Here is a 20,192-nt window from a genome sequence, read left to right on the forward strand (position 1 = left end):
ATTGCACGTGAGCCAGATTAAAAAATAATTGAGGCAATGCTTAACAAAATAAATAAAAATACAGCAAAGCCCAGATGATGTTCATTTGCAGTTTTCTAAGACAACAGAAAACTCCAGAGATCCATTTCTATTTTAGTTTGACACTGCATTAAGCCACTGGGCTGCTTCTCATATCACCTATGATTTCACAATAGTTCTTATTTATATAGGACTTATTTATATCACAGGGCTGATCCCACTTGATCAGAGCTGCAGTGAGGATGGAGCATCCGATTGGACGCCCAGCTTTAAACAAAGATGTTTTTCAGGGTTGGGAAGTCACAGAATCTCAGAACTTGAAGGGTTCTCAGCCATCCTTTAGTCCAATCTGAGCATGAAAAGGAAACCCCTTATTTAATGATGGAGAAACTGAGGGACTCTAGAGGTCATTTAGTCCAAGCCCCTTGCCCCCACTTTACAGATCAGGAGACTGAGACCTACAGGGATTAAATGTCTAATCCAAGACTAATAAGGGGTCAATCTGGGATCTGACATCCACTACCCTGACTCCAAATCCAGCACTCTTTTCATTTTACCATTGCTAATGAAATAATCTCTCCAAGATCCTCCAGTGGTTAGTCAGGATTAGAATCTGGGTCCAAACTTGCTGAGCTGAGTCTTTCCATTACACCAGGTTGCCTTTCTCCATTCTTTGATACCGGCAGTTAACTGAGATATGGTCCATGCTCGAAATTGGGACACTTCAGCCTTTATGTTTCCAGTAACTCTCAGTTTGTCTTGGAGGCCCCCAAAGTTTCATCCCGGACCCCAGCTCCTGGCAAGAGACTGCTGATTCCAGTGCAGCTCTTTGCATTAATGACTAGATCTCTCCTGCCTCTAGTGGACTGTGGCCACACTAGCTCACTGCCACAGGCTCCCAACAAGAGATGGCAAAAGGGACGCAGAAGATGCTTCTCCCATTGCCTTGGGGACCCGGATCCATGGAATTTGGAAGCCTCTGAATGAGAACCAGCAGCAACAGCAGCCAGAGGAGCCTCAGCCCTGACACTGTATGACCCTGGGCGAGCTCTTCTACCTCTGAATCTCAGATTCTTCTTCCACAAAATGGTGACACTGATACTTGCCCCAGAGGAAAGTCCTTTGTATACTTTAAACCAGCATCAAAAACAGAAGCTCCTAAAGTAATGATTATTGTCACGTCAGACCACTTTACCTCTGTCTGCCTCAGTTTCCTCATCTGTAAAAAGGGAGATTATAATACCAGCCAGTTTGCAGGGTTATTATGAGAATAAAATGAGATGATAAATGCTTGCAAAACTAAATATGATATATATATATATATATATATATATATATATATGTTTTTATTGCTCTTATTGATGCATTTTCAAATTTAGCACATTTGAAATCTGGAATAGTTCAGACTGGACTTGGGCCTTGGAATCGTTTATGAAAAAAAAAGTCAGGGAGGGGAGTTTTCTAGGCAATTAGTGGTGCAGATAAGATCACAGGGGGAATGTTTTACTTACTTAGGAGAACACATTTTAAAAACACCCATTCACTCACAAACAGTTCATGTGCTCATTACAAATTATTCTGATCTCCTCATCGAAGATGGTCCCCAATGGATTCCCTAATGGGGGAAATGGCACCTTGTTAGACTCATTTGAATTGTTGTCTGCAAAGGAAAATAAGAGAGCCCTCTGAGGAGAGGGAAGCTTGTTTCCTTCTTTGTTTTCCGGGGCCAAAACTGGGCAGACCAATTACTTAGAGTTCCAGGTCCTCTTAGCATCTTTTTTATTCATGTGATTATTTAGAGACCTTCTTCTCTCAAGTGGAAGAACCTCTTTGGGTTCCTCATGTTCTGAAAATATCTCATTACATTAATCTATACACGCTATTCTTCAATACTGTATGTGTATATATATATATATATATACATATACATATAATATATCCACACATATAATATATAGAATATATACTACTTATATGTATATGTGTATATATGTATATATAATACCTACATATATATATACACATATACATATGTATATATAATATACATACACACACATATATCCCACACCCTCACTTTGCTTCTTATCCCACACATCTTCTACAAATGGCAATGATATGACTATTTTGATGAGGTAGGGTTTTTAATTTCTCTTGATAGTCTATTACTGGATAAAAAGAAGTTTTATTTCCATTAGAATAGTTCTATCCTTTGGACTTCTCTAATTCAGACTGGTATTCCCCCGAAATGTGAATGGATGCAGCTTCAGTAAAGAGATACTCTTAAAAGCCCCCACTTTTGTACTTCTGAACCTTCCCTAGATGTCTTTGGGTTTCCTGGCTAAATTTCTTTCTTAAGGACCAGTCCTTAAACCAAGACCAATCTGATTCCCATTGGCCACCAATAGATCCTAGGTCAAGCCGCCTTTGGTCATTGGGTGCAGATTGACTCAGACTGAATATAAGTAGCAGTTGTTTCTGCTTTGGTCAGAGACCTTGAGGATCTTCCCCTCCCAGATTCATTCATTCACTTATTTATTTATTTAGATTTTTTGGGACTAAGCTGAAGTAATGTCTCCTTCCTTGGTATCTGTTCCTAAAGTGATTTTAAATCACCAGATACAACTTTTCTCTCTGACTAGCCCTCTGACACACTTAGCGATGTTTCCATCTTACCTTTAAACTTTGGGTGTTTGAGGTATCTTAGCCTGGAAATCGATCCCATTGGCTAAGGTGGACATTAGCCGAAGTAATTAATATGTCTGGGCTAGAACTGGGAGCAGCCAAGCCCGGAATGACAGACACACTCCCCTTAGCTCAAGGAAACTGTGTGTGATGTCCAGGTGGGCCAGATACTCGGCTCGAGTGTTTCTTGATTTTGTCCTTGGGTGAAGGTCTTTAGGATGGTAGCTTTATAACTGTGCTATGGACCCCCGAGATCTCATGTCACAGACACGGGGAAGCAAATTACCCACAATCACCCGGGTAATTAGGGGCCGAACCAGACTTTGGGCCCAAGATCACTAATTCAATATCCATTTGCTTTGTCACAGTACCATGTTGTCTCCCTGATAAAGTTCATTAGAAACCTTCCTTCAGATCTTGGATCCCACAGTAGTGTAATATAATAGCAAGAGCCCTGCTCTTGAACTAAGAACACCTTGACTTAAACCTCACCTCTCATGAGACTTCTAAAACTGGTTAGATGACCTCTCCAATCTCATTTGGAGAGAGTACAGATTCTCTCATTTTTCACATTTCTCATTTTTCTTTCTTTTTTTTCACATTTTTCCCTTATGTGCTCCATAGCCCTCATTTATATTATGTTTGAGAGTTTTCCAGATCCAAATGTCTTTAGATTTTCACCACAACCTTGTGAGGTTGAGGACAATTATCATCATTTTTACAGATGAGGAAACTGAGGCTGACAGAAATTTATTTAACTTTCTCAGGATCATTGTGGCTATCAACTGACTCCAAGACCAGCATTCTATTCACTGCTGTCTCAACTTATGAGATAAGAGGGAGGCTTCAGTGAGACAATGTATGTAAGATGCTTTGCAAATTTTAAAACTCTATAGACACAGCAGCTGTTGCTGTTAGAAAATAATCTCCAGTAAAATTGTACTAAGATGAAAACAGCTGGAATAGATATTTAACCCAAGGGATGCACCTCCTCATGTCCACATGTATGTACATACAGACGTGCTATATGCACATATATACCCACAAGAGACAGACTTTACATGTTCAATGCCCAGGATCTGGCCATCTTTGGCATACGGCATAGCAGGTGATTAATAGATGCTTATTTTCTGTGGAAATGACCTCTTGGAACGGGGACCTGGCTCACCATGGGTGATGGCAGCATTTAGCCTGTCGGCACCTGCCAGGTGGATTGCCAAATTGATGTAATTACCCCAATAATTTCGGCAAAGTTTGTGCTCCCCTTCCCCCATGCACGTGCTTCTCACCATTATATGAATATTTCAGGCAAATGTGTTTAGGGGCTAATATTTCTAGAATGCTTTAAGATTTGCAAAGCACTTTACCAAATATTATCTCGTATTCTCCTCACGACAACCCTGGGACATTGGATCTGGGATTATCTCAATATTATAGATGATATGATTTGAAATAAGAGGCCAAGAACCTTCATGATGAAAGACGTAGATCAGAGATTTTGAACTAGTTAAGACTTCAGAGGTTACTCAGTAGAGATGTCCTGGAGTCAGTTCATTGTACTGAAAGCTGATTGTTAAATTATCAGTGTGACCATTTACGTGTTGGAAATTGGCAAAAGCTACAAACCAAGGCTTGATTTATTGTTTTATTGGTCGTCTAGACTTAGGAAAGTGATGGAGAAAATTTTAATGGTTCGGATTGAACTAAAAAGGCACCAAGAGCACATTCCCCACCTCCCAGAGAGGTGATTGTTAAACACTTACCCCATATGGCTGCATGTAGTACGAGCTCCTTATTTTAAAAAATGAAGGAAGTGAAAGCCCAGAGATATAAATGGTTAGACAAGAGGTAGCAGAGCTTTGAATCTCTGTCCTTTGACTCACAATTCTGACCACAGTGTCTCTAAAGGGACCGTGGAGCTCCTGCCATATTTGATTCAATTTTCTGCTTCACTTTGTAAAGTGAAAAGAAGCTTCTTGAAGGGAAAGGGCTCATTTTTGTCCTTAAAGTCCCAGAGTTTCAGGTTTAGTGAAAAAATGACTAGCCATGGAGTCTGGAACAGTTCCAGACATCTCTCTAAGATAAGAGTTCTTAACCATGTTTTTTTTTTTTTTTTTTTTTGGGGGGGGTATCATGAAGCTCCATTTTAGCTGTCTGGTAAAGCTTCTGGGGCCCTTTTCAAAATAGTGATTTAAAATTTTATTTTTAAAATATATTTACTTTTATATAATTTTAAAATTATATTTAAAATTTTAAAATTTCATAAAATAAAATATATAGAATTACAAAGGAAAGAAATTATATTTAAAATTTAAAATAAGCTACTTAAAAATAGTTTATAGACATCAGAATAAAGAGTACATTAAGACTATAGAACTCCTAGACTCTGATCTGTGGAGAAAATGTTGATTTTCACTGATAAAGGACTGAGAGCTTTCAATATAGAACTCTTTTGTTTGACACATATCTATGAATTTGTGAAGAACCAGGAGCAACACAGGCAATTCCCAGTATGGGAAGCCACTTCACAGAGATCACTTTTTCTGTATTTCAGTCCATGAGTCCCAGAAAGTTTCCTGAATCTTAAGGAAGATAAGTAGTCTCCCCCCACAGTCATTCAGGTAGCTAGTATCAGGATCAAGATGGGAACATGGGACTTTCTGATTCACCTGAACCATGCTGCCTTGTAGACGGTAGGCACTTAATCCCTGATTTTCAATTGATTGAGTTGAGGGGAGCCAGGCTGATTGTGATTAAGCCTCTTAGGAGGATTTGGACTAAACAAAAACTTAATATTAACTTTGAAATGGATCTCAAACCAAAACAAGCCCATGTTCTTCTCCCTAAGAGAAATCAAGAATGAACTACTTGGAACTAGATCCCAAACAACAGAATTTCTAAGAGGACTGAAATGTGGCAAAGCCTGACCATGACAAATGAGCCTGGAGCCTTGGAGCTTCTAGGGGAGGGGGGGTGTCTTCCATTTGAACTTGACCTTACCCATTCTGTTGAAGACCTGGCATCTTGGCTCTCTGTATAAAATATGTTTATCCCCAGGACCAAATTCAATTCAATTCTTCCAATGCTTACTCAGTGCTGGGGGATGCAAGGCAAAAACAAAAATAACAATTTCTGCTCTCAGTTTACAAAACAAAATGAAGCAAACTTACAGCGATGCTCCTATGAATGAAACAAAAATGAAAAAAATAATCCTCATCTTAAAAGAACTGACATTCTTTTGGGGGAATACAATGGGGAAACCGGCAATGAAATACGACTCACTCTGAGGGCACGAACGAACATTAATAAATGGGAGTAATCTGGAAAGAACTTGCATATACCCAGGCTGAGCTTTGAAGGAAGATATTCTATGAGACAGAGGTGAGAGGGTAGTAGACATGGTCTCTCGTTTGCGGGGGCCTTTCAGACTGTATAAAGTGGGGATTTCAGTGATGAATGGCAATATATAATATTAAATATAAAATAATAAATATATAAATGTAAGTAAATCTATATATAAACATATAATATTAAATAGACTTGCAAATGAAACATTGAATATGGGATCCAGAATTCTGATGGGCCTCTCGTGTTAAAAATTCCATAATCTATGAGCAAGGATAATTAGCTCACTCATTACAGAAATGGTGCACTTGGATAGAGCCCAGTGACTCACCCCTCCAGGGAGGAAGGGTAAAAGAACGCCATGTTTTGTTGAAACTCTTTGGAGCCCATTAAGACACAAGCCATCCTATTCTCTGATTTTTTTTTTGTTTTCAATTGTGGGTGGAGAGTTGGCTTCTACAAAACCAAGAGAGGAAAGAAGTGAGAATGGAGAAGAATTGGGTTCATTGTCATTTCTTCAGTTCAAATTCTGAAGCCAGAATGTGGACCTTGACACTATAACTGGCTTCTTGCTCCAACATCATTTTCGTACACTTTGGGGATTGACATCAGGAGGAAGTGAACGTGTGGGCTGGTTCGAGTCACTATGGTTAACTGGGGACTCCTTGGATAATCAGGAGGAAGCAGTTTCCAGGAGCTGGGTTAGAGCAGATTTCTAGATTCTAGAATCCTGTGGGAGTCGATGATTCTACTATAATTGTCTAAGTTAGGAAGACAGATGTACCATGCAAAGTATTATTTTAAAAAGACTAACACGCCACCTCTTAGGCTTGCACATCCCCATTGTAATCCACCATTTTTCTTTTATAAGAATGTAAGTTCCTTGAAAGCAGGACTTGTTTCATTTTGATCTTTATTTCCCAAGTTTCTAGAGCAATAGGTGACATAGTAGATAAGATGGTAAATTTAGAATTAGGAAAGTTTTTCTTGCTGAGTTCAAACCTAGCTCCAGACACTTAATAGCTGTGTGGGCAAATCACTTCTATTGTGTCAGTTCCTCATCTGAAAAATGAGCCGGAGAGGGAAATGGCAAACCATTTCAGTATTTCTGCCAAGATAATCCCAAATTGGATCACAATAAGTTGGCTATAACGGAAAAACAAATGAACAACAATCCTAATTTTCTAACATAAAGTATAGGCGCTTAATAAATGTTCATTGAATGAATGAATGGAATGTTTTTTGGGCATCCTTGGATCATGTATAGACTTTCAGACTCTTTCTCTGGAAAAGTTTAGGGATATAAGATCATAGATATCTTAGAGACCAAAAACAGAGTGCCTAGAATCACACGACTACTAAGTGTCCAAGGCAGCCTTCAGTCCCATAACATCTGGATGGAAAGGGATGCTCAGGAATCCAGAAATCAGCAGCCAGATTGATGTGTCTGAAATGTCATGGCAAAGAACTGAGTGGAATGGGAGTATTCGGGTCCAGCTCCCAGGGTTGTGAGAGGCTCCCTCTTTGAGGTTGAATTTCCTTGTCTGTGAAATGGGGCTAGAAGCACATGCCCCATCCATCTCACAGGGCAGTTGTCAGGATCGAGTGAGATATTGTCCCCCAAACCCTTTGGAAATCTGAAAACAGTCTATGAGCATGAGCTAGGATGATGCAATTACACAGAGTCAGAGAGGGGGAAAGTAATGAGGAGAGAGAGAAATTATATCTCACTGGGGTATGGAAGAAAAACCACGCCAAGTTTATTCTGGTCACTTAGGAGTTACCTCTTATAAACAAGCTGGAAGGAGTAGACTCCATCAAGTCAAGAACCAGGGAAGGTAATTGCAGGCCAGTGGGAGCATGAGGAAGAATGCCAAGGGAACCATGGGAAGAAGCAGAGGTGGAAGGGCCAGACAAAGCCAGGCTGTCGAATGATGGGAAACGGTCAGCCTGGGGTGTCATGGGTTAGAGACGGCAGCTGTGAGAGGATGTGGCCTGTCAAGTGTATGTGACGGAGACCCCCAAATGCACAGCCCCTCAGTCCGTGATACTGGATGAGGCGAGAACCCAAGCAGTACCAACGACTTATACTTTCCCTGGTTTGGCGCTCCATTGAGCCTACTGAGGAGATGGATGGCCGTCTCTTAAGCTTTTTCAAAGCTGGCTATTACAGAAAACTTTTTTTTGAGGGGGGTAATGAGACTTTTCTTTAAAAAAAAGTCCAATGTATCTCTCACACCCGCTGAAGAGGGAAACAAGAGTTTAAATTAACTCCAAATGGCAAAAATCTAATCCAGCCCCAGCTGCCGGCAGGTTTCTGCCTTTCGAGTCAGTCTGAGAGCTGCCAGCTGCTTTCTGATCTCACCCACCATTTGAAATCACCCAGGCTACTGAGCAGAAGTTTTAAAACCCATGATGGAAATCACTTGACTTATGGCCTTTGGGATCGACAGGTGAGTCCATTATCCACTGGTGAAACAAACCAGAGACATGGAAATCAGAAATCATAATTATCCATTTGGAATCTAAAAACCTTCCCCAGTCTATGGGGGCTTTCATAGAGTCTAAGACTCCATGCCTGGAGAAAAGGGCCCCGGGGATTTAGTCCGAGCTTGCTCTCCAGCTCCTAACAGACCCCCGTGGTCTGCAGACAGGGACTGAAAATCAGGACTAGTGGGATGTTTTGTCAGGTTCCATGGGAAATGTGCTTTGAGCTCTGAAGGAAAAGCTGGAAGAAAGTGAAAGGGAGAATTTAAGTTAGCTCAATAATCCTTTGGATTTAGACTGGGCCAGGGTAAGTCTCCACAGCTAAATTAGAGCACCAGAGAACTGCAGAATTTCAGAGTTGGCAGGGACCCCTCCCCCCAAGAAATCCCCACTGCAGAGTACCCCAAAAGTCATCGTTAGATTCCTCAAACCCCTCCTCATAATGAAGCAGCAATTGTTTCATTTCAGGGATTTTTTTATTCTCAATATTTAATACAGCTGCTGGAACATTTGAGTAAGGGTGAGTGGGTGATGGGAGAAAGAACTAGGTTGGGTCTGTGATTTCAGCAATACAGAGAATTTCCCAGTGTGGAAACTCCCTCCACCAGTGCAGACTGACAGCCCAGTTGGGAGTTGCTTGGGAGCACTGAGAATTTGAATGAATTCCTTAGAGTCTCCCCCTCAGTATTGAGCAGAGCTAAGACCTGGGACTGGGTCTCAGTGACTCCAAGGCCAACCTTGAAGTGAAGAAAACTTCACCATTATTCACTCTCCCTTTGCACATAGTAAGCGTTTAATAAATATTGTTGAGTTGAATTGATTGAGGACCAAAAGTTCCTGCCCTTCTTAGAACAATTGTACACGATCCTTCCTAGACTTTCAATAAATGAACCTCAGCTTATAATGCCTGATACATAGAAGTCCTATTTTATAGATGAAGAAACTGAGGCAGACAGTGATTAAGAGCCTCCCTAGCTAGCAAGTATCTAAGGCCATACCTGTAGTACTTATCTTGCAGATCCTATAAATAAACATTTTATATAACTGGAAGCATGACATAAATATATATAGGTATATGTATAGATACATAAACATATATACACACATATATAATACATATATATATATACATAGCATGTATATCTATACCTATGAATATATATTTATGTATACATACATACTATATATGTGTGTATGTATACACACACATACACACACACACACGTATACCCACACCCAGTAACTGAAGCTTCTGAGACCATATTTGCTCCTTGGCTGTCACGGAGAGAGTAGGGCACTCTCCTCCTGCTTTGGGGCTCTCCTGCCAATGTTTTTAGTCATGGCCATGCTTAGCTGCCCATGGAAGTGGCGTTGGAAGGCAGGTGGCCATCACATCACTGCTGGCTGGCAGACGGGCATGGAAGGGAATGTCTGCGTCTCATGCCAAAGAGAGAAGGGTACCACTTAAGTACACTGCCCCCGTGGTTCCTAACCCTTCCGGACAGCATGGCATTCGCGCTTGGCCCAGACACATGGCAGATGATTAGCCAGGGAAAATAAGAAATAACAGTGAGCATGACAATTATCATCACAACAATCACTAGAACACAAATTTTTAAGACTTTAAAATAGCAACACGATCTCAATAAATTGAATTGGAATGTTGTCACACAATGGACTGTTGCCCACAATCTTCTGAATGTACATAAAATTAATCCATAGAAATTTAAGGAACAGCAGCACTTTAATAGATGTCAGTATTCCAAGTGTTTGTAATTTCTAAGCGACATGGAATGAAAAGCTTTCAAACTATCCAGAGATCATCAGTCATGTGCCGGCAGGATGAGATCCCCATTATGTCACCCTCAGACATACACTGAACAAGTCCCTTAAGAACTGTCGGCATTGAGGAGCAGCTAAATGGTCAAAGGAGTCTGGAGGATAGAACAACAGCCTCAGATACTTAGTAGCTGTATGATCCTAGACAAGTCACAATTCTCTCCCCCCCCCCCCAAAAAAAAAACCCTGTCTGCCTCAATTTTCTCATCTATAAAATGGAGTTCATAATAGCTCCTGTCTCTCAAGGTTGTGAATATCAAATGAGATAGTAATTATAAAGTGCTTAGCATTGCACATAATGAGCCCTATGTAAATGTTAACTGTTATTGTTATTATTATTTATTATTATTACTCCTCACTACAATCCTGAGAGATCAGTGCTATTATCATTCCTTTTTATAGATGAAGAAACTGAGGCAGACAGTGATTAAGAGCCTTACCTAACTAGCAAGTATCTGAGGCCATACCTGTCCAGTGGTATTTATCTTGAAGATCCTATAAACAAGCACTTTAGATACCTGGAAGCATGACTTAAATGCCTCTTATTATTACCCAGTAACAAGCCTATCACTGTTATCTTATCACTTTGAGGTCATTGTTTATTCAACGTGTTATAAAAATGCCTCCTTAAGAGCCAGGAGCTAGCTCTTGCCCCCCCATTCCCCACTTCCCCCCCGGGATGTCAGCTAGGACAGAGCATCTGCTGCGTTTGCAGTCAGGTCCAGAGATGACTCAGCCTAAGGAGATGCTCCCAGGACCAAATCTTGCCTGTCTTTAAGTCCAGCTTGAGGCGTGCCTCCTCCCTGGCACTTTCTCAGGTGATTCAGGGATGTGATTTAGCTCTTTCACCTCTGACTAATAGGATGGGTTCCTGGAGGACAAGGACTGTTTGTAGATGCCTTTAGTTAGTGAGTATCATGAAGCACCTACTATGTGCCAGATCCTGTGCTAACCACTGAGGGTACAGTCAATAATAAATGTTTATTAAGTGCCTGCTTATTATGAGCTAGGCACTGGGCTGAATTGGATACAGAGAGAAAACCAAGTTTCTTGATCTCTTTGATTCTTCTCTGCTCTGGGACTCAGTTTCCCCTACTGTAAAATTAGGGCTTAAATGGTTTCTGATCCATTCTAGATCAGAAATGTTTAATTTTTTTCAGGCTCCATGACAGTCACTCTGGGAATCCCAGGCCTGTCTTGACTTCTAAGATCCTTCTTGTCCTCCCCCTCTTTCCATGGATAGAAAGTACCCTCCTGCTCCTTGTCCCAGCCAAACTTCTTTGGCAAAGTTGGAAGAACACATATAGTGACTATGTTTAAGGGAAAAAACACCTCATGAATTCAGTTCCCAACAGATGTAAAAGTCATAAAGAGAGCTCCGTCTCAAGCCACCCTGGGCAACATTGAAGGTGTAATTAAGCCTTTTGGTGCAGGTTTGCTGTTCACTCCTTCGTAAGTTGGTCTTGGGGGCACTCATGCTGCCACGTCATTGGTGCTGCCCATTGTGGGCCCACTCAGCTTCCTTGCCTTGGAGAGGTAGAACGTATTTGGCAGAAAACAAAATCAGTGTGTCAGAAACAATTTTATTGATATAGTTTGTTTTTACATATCTGCATTTTTTGGTGTAGCTCCCGCCTACCCAAAGAGCCAACCCTTATAACAATGAATAAGATAAGAGAGAAAAGAATAATTCAGAAAAATTAACTAGCATATTAAATGTTATATGTAATGATCCACATCCAAGGGCTCCTATTTCAGATTCCTTCTTTCCTTCCTTCTTTCTTCTCTCTCTCTGTCTCTCTCTCTCTCTCTGTGTCTCTCTCTCCCTCCCTCCCTCTTCTTCTTCTCTCTCTCTGTCTCTCCATCTCTCTCTTCTTCTCTCTCTGTCTCTCCTTTCTTCTCTCTGTCTTCTTCTTCTTCTTCTTCTTCTTCTTCTTCTTCTTCTTCTTCTTCTTTTCTCTCTCTCTCTCTCTCTCTCTCTCTCTCTCTCTCTCTCTCTCTCTCTTCCCTTTCTTCTAAAAAAAATTCTGATTCATACAGGGAAAGCTTTAAACCAATGTTTTCTTTCTCTACAGATCAGTTTCAAGCCTTTCAAAAGAAGTGTACTTTGTCATCTTGTCTATTTTTCACTATTCTTCTCCTTGTCCTTTCTGTCAGCTACAGTAACAAGTACATTAAGCATTTATTAAGTACCCACTGGGTGCCAGGCTTTGAGCTTGATTCCTGGGGATAGAAAGACTAAAAGTAGTGGTCCCTGCTCTGAAAGAGCTGATGTTGTTCTGGGCTTGCCAGATATTGATGCAAAATAAATTCAAGGCAATTTTTTGGGTTTTTTTCAAAGAAGATCTGGTAAGATAGATTTTATCAGAAACCCCTGGGCATAGCTAAGAAGCCACCAGAGGGCATTTTCTAAAGGACTGCCTTGGGTGGACACTGTGCTAAGTGCTGGAGAAGGCAATGCCTGCCCCCCAGGAGTGCCCTACATGCACAGGGCTATGCAAAATAGATTAAAAGCACATAATGGTACCTATAGAGTGAGAACTGGAAGGGATTCTGGAGGCTGAGTCCTGCCTCCTCATCTTACAGAGGAAGAAACTGAAGTCTAAAGGGATTAAGTGATCGGCTCAGGATCACACAGCTAGTTAAGCATCTGAGACTGGATTTGAACTCATGTCCTACTGACAATAAACCTAGCACTCTCCTTTCATTATACCATGTTTCCTCTCAGGATTCTACCAGGTTGATCAGGGAGACAAAGGGAGCACAAAATCCTAGAGAACCGAGTTCAGGATAAGGATTGTGCCTGTGAGATGCAGAATTATAAAATGAAGAAATTCCTTTTACAAAAGTTGGTTAGAATCTCCAATAAACATTTATTAGATACTTTCTGTATTCTGAGCACTGTGTGGAGTGCTGGGGCTACAAAGTCCCCCTGAACCCTACAACATCCTCTGAAATTTATCTTTTTAAGATAGCTGTCTAGAGCACCCAGTAATTAACTTGCCTTGTATTTATATAACCTAGATTTTCTTGCCTTTCTCTTCACTACATTATGGCTTCCTCTTAGACTGGTTGAGATCAGGGCAGAAAATACAATGGGCCAGGAAAACCTCCCCTTTTCCTCTCCTACCCTTCCCCCAATTTAAAGAGCGACTGTTGGAGGCTCAACCACTGCCCCCTGACCATTTCAGATGGAGGTGTGAAGGTTAGCCAAGGGTGCGGATCAAGTGGGCTTGATAACGGTCCTCATATCACATGACATCTATCTTCTGGTGGGCTGAAGAAACAATCCCTCTATTGAAATATTACTCTTATGGAGAGACTAACAGATGTGTCCACCCAAGGGGCAACTCCCACAGTGGACTTTTATGAGCAGGAAAAAGCTCTTTACAACTCAGCCCCTGCTTTGGATAAATTATTGGCGTGGGGGTAGGGGAAACCTTTGGGCGATTTAAAGGAAAACATGACTTTAGAACACCGACCTTGGTTGCTTGGCCATTTTCTCGGGTTGCCGATGTAGATACAGATTTCAATTGTCACGTTTTTTAAAAAACGACAACAACAAAAACAAACGTTTCTCTCAGGACAGGGGTGCGGGGAAAGAGACGTCAGGCTGCCTTCAGATTCCTGTTTCAGTGGAATTAATGATCCCCCCAAATGGTTCATCCTGGAATTGGGCAATTCTAGCTTGGTCCGCCTTACTTATCGAAGACTGAGCCCTGGTCAAACAGCAGAGAAGGTATCCAGGCAGGCCAAGAAATACAAGGAAGAGGGAAATTCTGGCTTTCTTTTCAGAAACCTCCCTCATGCTAAATGAGAACCACGGGATTGTAATTTCTTTTTCTGAGAATCTGGGCACAAACCGGCAAAGGTACTTGAGGCTGCGTAATTCCCTCGCGAGAAGTATTCATCATTTGTTGTTGTCCTTATGGCTCAAGCAAGAATTTATTCTCCTTGGAGAAATTAGTGCTGAAGTAGCTTGGGCAAGATCGATTAGAAGCGGTGTGGAACACGAGGGGGAGGCGCTGGACTCTGGGTTGGAGGCCCCAGGTGCAAATTCTGACTCACCACTAACTTGGGGGATCACTCAAGCTTTCTGCACCTTAGCAGTTTCCTCATCTATAAAATAAAATTGAGCATTCTAACATCCCCATTGCACTGGGACCGGGGGTCTCGTTTCAGCAACTAGCTGTATGGCATTGGACAAATTAGTTCTCTAGGTCTCATTTATCTCACGTGTAAACTGAGGGTGGGCTTCTATCCAGCCCCAAGGATGGGCTGCAGCGTCGATCAGACCCTGGACATCAGGGTGCCTGGTTTTAGATCGGTGATATCATTAGGGCACTGATATGGAAAAATATTCCCTCACAGCAGGGAGAAGACAGTTAGGGTTGGACGATAGGGCGGCGGTCCTTGGGACGCCATTCAATAATTTTCATATTTATTAAAAATTGTTGCTAGGATCCAGGGATATAAATCAATTAAGTACTTATTAAGCACCTACTGTGTATCATGCATTAGGAATGCAGAGACAAAAAAGAGCTTCTAAATGGCCTCTCCTCCCTCTCTCTGGGATAAGCAGAGGGCATTTTTACTTGGCAGAAACTCCAAATGAGACCTTTTTTCCTACCCCATGTTTTTAATAATAATGACCATAACAACAACAATTGATATTCACATAGCTCTTTAGTTTGTAAAGCACTTTATAGACATTATCACAGTTGAGGTATTGTTAGAGGTACTCTATTTTACAGAAAAGGAAACTGAGGTTCAGAAAGAAGTAAACTCCACCCTTGACCCCACATATCTGTCTCAACTTCAACTTTTTATTGATTATTAACTCCACCATTGACCCCCCCACAATATCTATTTCAATTTCAGCTTTTTATTGATCATTAACTCTACCCTTGGTCCCCACAGTATCTGTTCCAATGTCACCTTCTATTGATTATTAACTCTACCCTCAGTCCCCACAATATCTGCTCCAATTTCAGCCTTCTATTGATTATTAATTCTACACTTGACTCCCCATAATATCTGCTCCAAATTCAGCTTTTTATTGATTATTAACTCTTCCCTTGGCCCCCCACAATATTGGCTTCACCTTCAGCTTTTTATTGATTATTAATTCCACCCTTGGTCCCCCTACAATGTCTGCTCCAATTTCAGCCTTCTATTGATTATTAACTCTTCCCTTGGCCCCCCACGATATCAGCTCCATTTCAAAGATACTCCAGCTCAGGAGGCAGAGCGGTCTTGGTGCCTTTGTGCCCAGCTGAACTGGCCGAGATGCCTACAAATGGTTAACAAGGTAATGGTGAGGAACGGTGACCTTGATTTGTTTAGCTAAGATGTAAAGATTTTTGAAGGTCAAAGGTGTCCGTGTGTAGTGTTTTGGAGTCTAACTGTGTCTGACCCCCTAACATTAAGCTGCTGTGGCCTGTACTTTGGGAGAGTGAAGCAAACCAGGGGGAAAGAGAGAAGGGGGAGAGAACAGGAAATGGAGTGAGGTGTTTCAGGAAGTTGTCAGGAGTTGACTGATTGATTCCAGATGGGACGGGTCAGTCTCCATGACCCAGGAAATACTCACTGGGGGAAAGAAGTTGGCTAGTGGAAGGGGAAGGCCTGGGAGCAGAGAGAGGCAGGAATGTACAGTCCACTTCCTTTAGTCTTAAAACGTTCAGAGTTGGGTTGGGGTATTTTTCTTTTCTTTCTTTCTTTCTTTTTTTTTTTTAAACTCTTCTGCATAAAAGTAATTTCATTGTTGTCATCGTTAATCAGGCAACATCGAGAGGAGCTCCATTTAGAATTTTAAAAGCAACAAATGCATCTTCTCCTCAATAAGGAAACTTCCCTTTCCCTACGGGGCCATGAATTTCATCCCCCGTACCCCTGAATGGATAAATATATGTTCCCACATTTATTCAGGATATTTTCCATTCTGTAGTCAGAATTTTATGAATGAAGTCTTTTCCATGGTACATACTTGGGTTTAGTCGGTGGTTATCATTTATCCCAAATATTTTTCCAATTCCATATCAGGACATGGGGTCGGACAAAGATTTCTTTCTGTTTTGTTTTCGGTCAGTATAAGACAGATTATTTGAAATCAAGTCTGTTGGGGAAAAATCCAGCTGTATGGTCAACTGTACTCATATTTCAAGATTTTTAAAATCTTAAAAGATGTGACTTTAATCATCTAAATCTGTGTGTGTGCATATATATTATTTATATCATGTGTCATATAGATTGTATTTATCATATGAAATAACAATATTTGTGACACACATATAGATAATGATTTACATTTGGATATAATTTAAAATCTTGTCATAAATATTTCTGACACTGGAATAATTCAGGTCAATTCCCTCGCTGCCCTCGGAGGCCTTTGCTAGCCAGCAAAAGATGAAAATTTATTTCCATTGTTAATAGAAAATAATGAAGTGCATCTGAACCGCTGGGGTGTGTCATGGGGGGAAACACTCACTTTGGATCGGAGGCTGCCTCCACCCAAAGAGACAACGAGGCACTGGCACCTGGAAGCTCCCACCTTCCATGGCGAGAATTCCCAAGAAGGGTGGACGTGGAGGATGACTTTGACGGGGAGTGAATTAGAGCGGGCTCAGCGAGGACGTTCTTAATATCCAGGAATCCTCCTTTAACAGGGCAAGGTCTCTCCTAAGTGAGCCCAGCACAGTTTATCAACAATTAAAGTCTGAAATCCCCACTGGGTTTTTCCCATCCAGGGGCACTTTCTGAAGTCACATCTTTGAAAACTCACCCTTCCCCATTTGCAATAATGACTTGTTTTCATCTCTTTTCACTTCCCCTCTCCCCTCATTAAAACATACGTGGCTATTATATTCTGAGGGTAAAAATGTACAGTGCTGATCACTTTCAGCCTTCACATTTATCTTCATGTGATAGCTCCCGTCTGGTTTGGAGGCACGGGTCCCCCCGTTGGCTGTAACGAAGCCCTGGGCTTTGCCGAGCCCCATCCCGATAACATTGTGGGCTGCTAGACGATGAATGTTCATGCCTCTGTGGCCACCACCCTTGCGATATTAAATTTGGGGAGAGGATTTTCGCCAGACACGGACACGTTCATGGGAGAGCAATTGGAAACAGACCCAAACCTAACTACGTCCTGTGCAGCTCTCAGCTCAAGTCTAGCTTATAGGGCTGCGTGTTTTCTCTATGGAGAGGATTTTCCTCCGAGGGAGTCCTTAAATCTTAGGGATACAGTGACCTGGTTATGTTAGCAGGGTCCTCCCAAGTGAGGGCTCAAAACAGAGAGAAACCGCTTTTCCAATGGCTCTCTATTCACTGATCAAGGCTAATACTCCATAAGGAGAGAGGATTGCTATTTGGGGTGGATGGGATGTTGATCATGGACGATGGCGAGAAGGCAAAGCAATTCTGCTCTTCATTTGCTTCTTTTTCTCTGCTGCAGAGAATGAACTTCAGTTTCTTTAGAAAGTCACTCAGTCAGTCAATAAACATTTATTGTTTCCTATGTGACAAGCACTATGTTAAAATCTAGGGGTGCAAAGAATAGCAAAAATAGTTCTTGCCCTCAAGTAGCTTATAGTCTAATAAGAAAGAACATGGAAAAATTAGGTGTCTATAAGAGGTCTATTTCTCTATCTTGATGTATCTATTTTTATTTCTATCTCTGTTCATAATATCTATCTCTCCATCTATCTAATATCTATTTCTGCCTCCATCTCTCTCTCCCCTTCCTTCCTTCCTTCCTTCCTTCATTCTTTCCTAACTATCTATCCATCCATCCAGATATATCTATTTCTATCTTACCTCTATCTGGTAATTGATTGATTAAAAGAGAAGGCACCAACAACTGGGAAAATCAGGAAAAGCTTCCTGCAGAATATGGTTTTTGAGCTGAAAGGACCAGAAAGATTATCTAAAAGGAAGTCAAAAACCAGTGTGATGAAGGAAGAGATAGTAAGAGAATACCCAAATGATTTCAAAAGAAATGGCTGAGCCTGGGAAACAGAAAAGGTTCTGCAGGATTTGGGAAGGACAAGTGTTGTTCCAGTTTTCACAGGGAATAGAATGTAGAACACAGGCAGAACATAGCCCATTGAATCTGATAGAGCTTGGGGGAAGAATTCTACAATGGGCTATTAAAGAGATGGTTAGTGAGAAGCAGCGGTCATAGAATCACCATGCAAATGATGAATGCTGGATCGGGAATATAAAAAGCTTTCTCATTTTATTCTATTATTTCTGTGGTCCAGGCTGCATCAATAATAGGGATGGTGAAGGTGAATAAAGCGTTTTCTGAACCTGAGAGCTTTGGGTGCTCATGAGCAACATCTTAAAAACAGATGTTAGCTAATAAATCATCGTTATGCTTCTGGAAGGTAGAAAAGGGAGGCAGCCTGTCTCGGGATAGGGAGAGTGGGATTTGGAGTCAAGTACCCAGTTTTTAATCCTGGCACTTCCTACCATGTAACCTGGTATTTCATCTCTTTGGGGCTTGGCTTATAAAAGTAAGAAATTGGGCTGGGTGATATTGAAGGTCCCACTTGACATTTTGATCCGAAGGTTCTGGGTGACTTCCCCCACTCCAGATTGGCAAGACAAGGCATGGGAACATGCCAGCAAGGTTTAGCCTACAGAGGTAGGGAGGGGCCAGAAAGGAACCGATCCCCATAGTCTTACCCCGCTTTGGCTAACTACAAACCTGTTCCCTGAGTATGTGTTCAGTTGTTCCTACCAGATCTTCCTGGACTTTTTGCCATGCTTCCTTATAATCTTAAGGTTGTGCTTGGGATATTATTATTTCCCAATTCTGTTATATTCTGTAATTTCTCAGCTTTCTTGACCACTGTGAGGTTGGGGGTAGAGGAATCTCATTGATTTTCCTCTGCTGAACATGTTCCATGTTCCAGTTAAATATGTAATTGTCAGCTGCCTTGTATTATTTTCTAATGTTTTCATCTCATTTATTCACTCCCTGAGTAAATCATATGCTTATTGAAGGCTATGTCTAACAGAATCATAACTAACTATTTTTTGCCCCTGAAAAATCTCCTCAAATCAACTTTTTAAAGAAAAAAAAATCAATGGGGTGTGTATATAAGGGTGAGCTCCTCAAACACCATTCTATGGAGGGAAATAGATACCTTAGCTGTCTTCTGGGGAAAACTGTTATGGGCTGGAGGAATATAGCAAGGGTAGAAATGAGGTAGCCATAGCCTGCTGTCTGGTCACTTCTTTTGGAGCTAAGTGCTAAGCTCAGTAGTTTCCAAACTCTCAACTAGAAGTACTCTTGACACCTTGAAAATTTAAGCACTCTGAGACAAAGCCACAGTTGCTTTAGACTAATTATTGATCTGATATCTTGTTCTTCTTCGCTTGCTCTTGATTCTTCCAAGATACATTGTGACTATTGGTTGATTGATTTGTGTCAATAAATTTATTACTATTAACATGCCCACCTTTTCTCTTTTGCTCAGGACAGACACTGAATGTCTTGATATTCAAATCTGGCATTCCCACCAAAAGGGAGGAGCTATCATTCAATTCAACTTAATTTAATTCAGTTCATTTTACCATAATTCAAATCGATAAGATTTCATTTAACACAACAATAATTATAATGACAGCTTACATTTTAAAGTTTGCAAATCACTTTACATAGTTTCCTATCCGATTCTCTCAACAGTCTTGAGAAGTAGGTACTATATTATAGGTATTATTTTTACTAACACCCCCTTCCATTTTACAGATGAGGAAACTGAGGTAGAGAATGATTAGTGATTTGCTGAGGATCACAAAGCTAGTAA

At 41.1% G+C, this 20,192-nt stretch overlaps 1 protein-coding gene across 1 annotated transcript in view; it reads left to right on the forward strand.

Annotated features, from left to right (window-relative positions):
- EBF2 (EBF transcription factor 2) overlaps positions 1–20,192 on the forward strand; it is a 252,512-nt gene that overhangs the window by 181,039 nt on the left and 51,281 nt on the right. The gene's annotated exons all lie outside the window — the stretch shown is intronic.

Source organism: Sarcophilus harrisii, chromosome 2 (genome assembly GCF_902635505.1).
Source record: "Sarcophilus harrisii chromosome 2, mSarHar1.11, whole genome shotgun sequence".
NCBI lineage: Eukaryota > Metazoa > Chordata > Mammalia > Dasyuromorphia > Dasyuridae > Sarcophilus > Sarcophilus harrisii.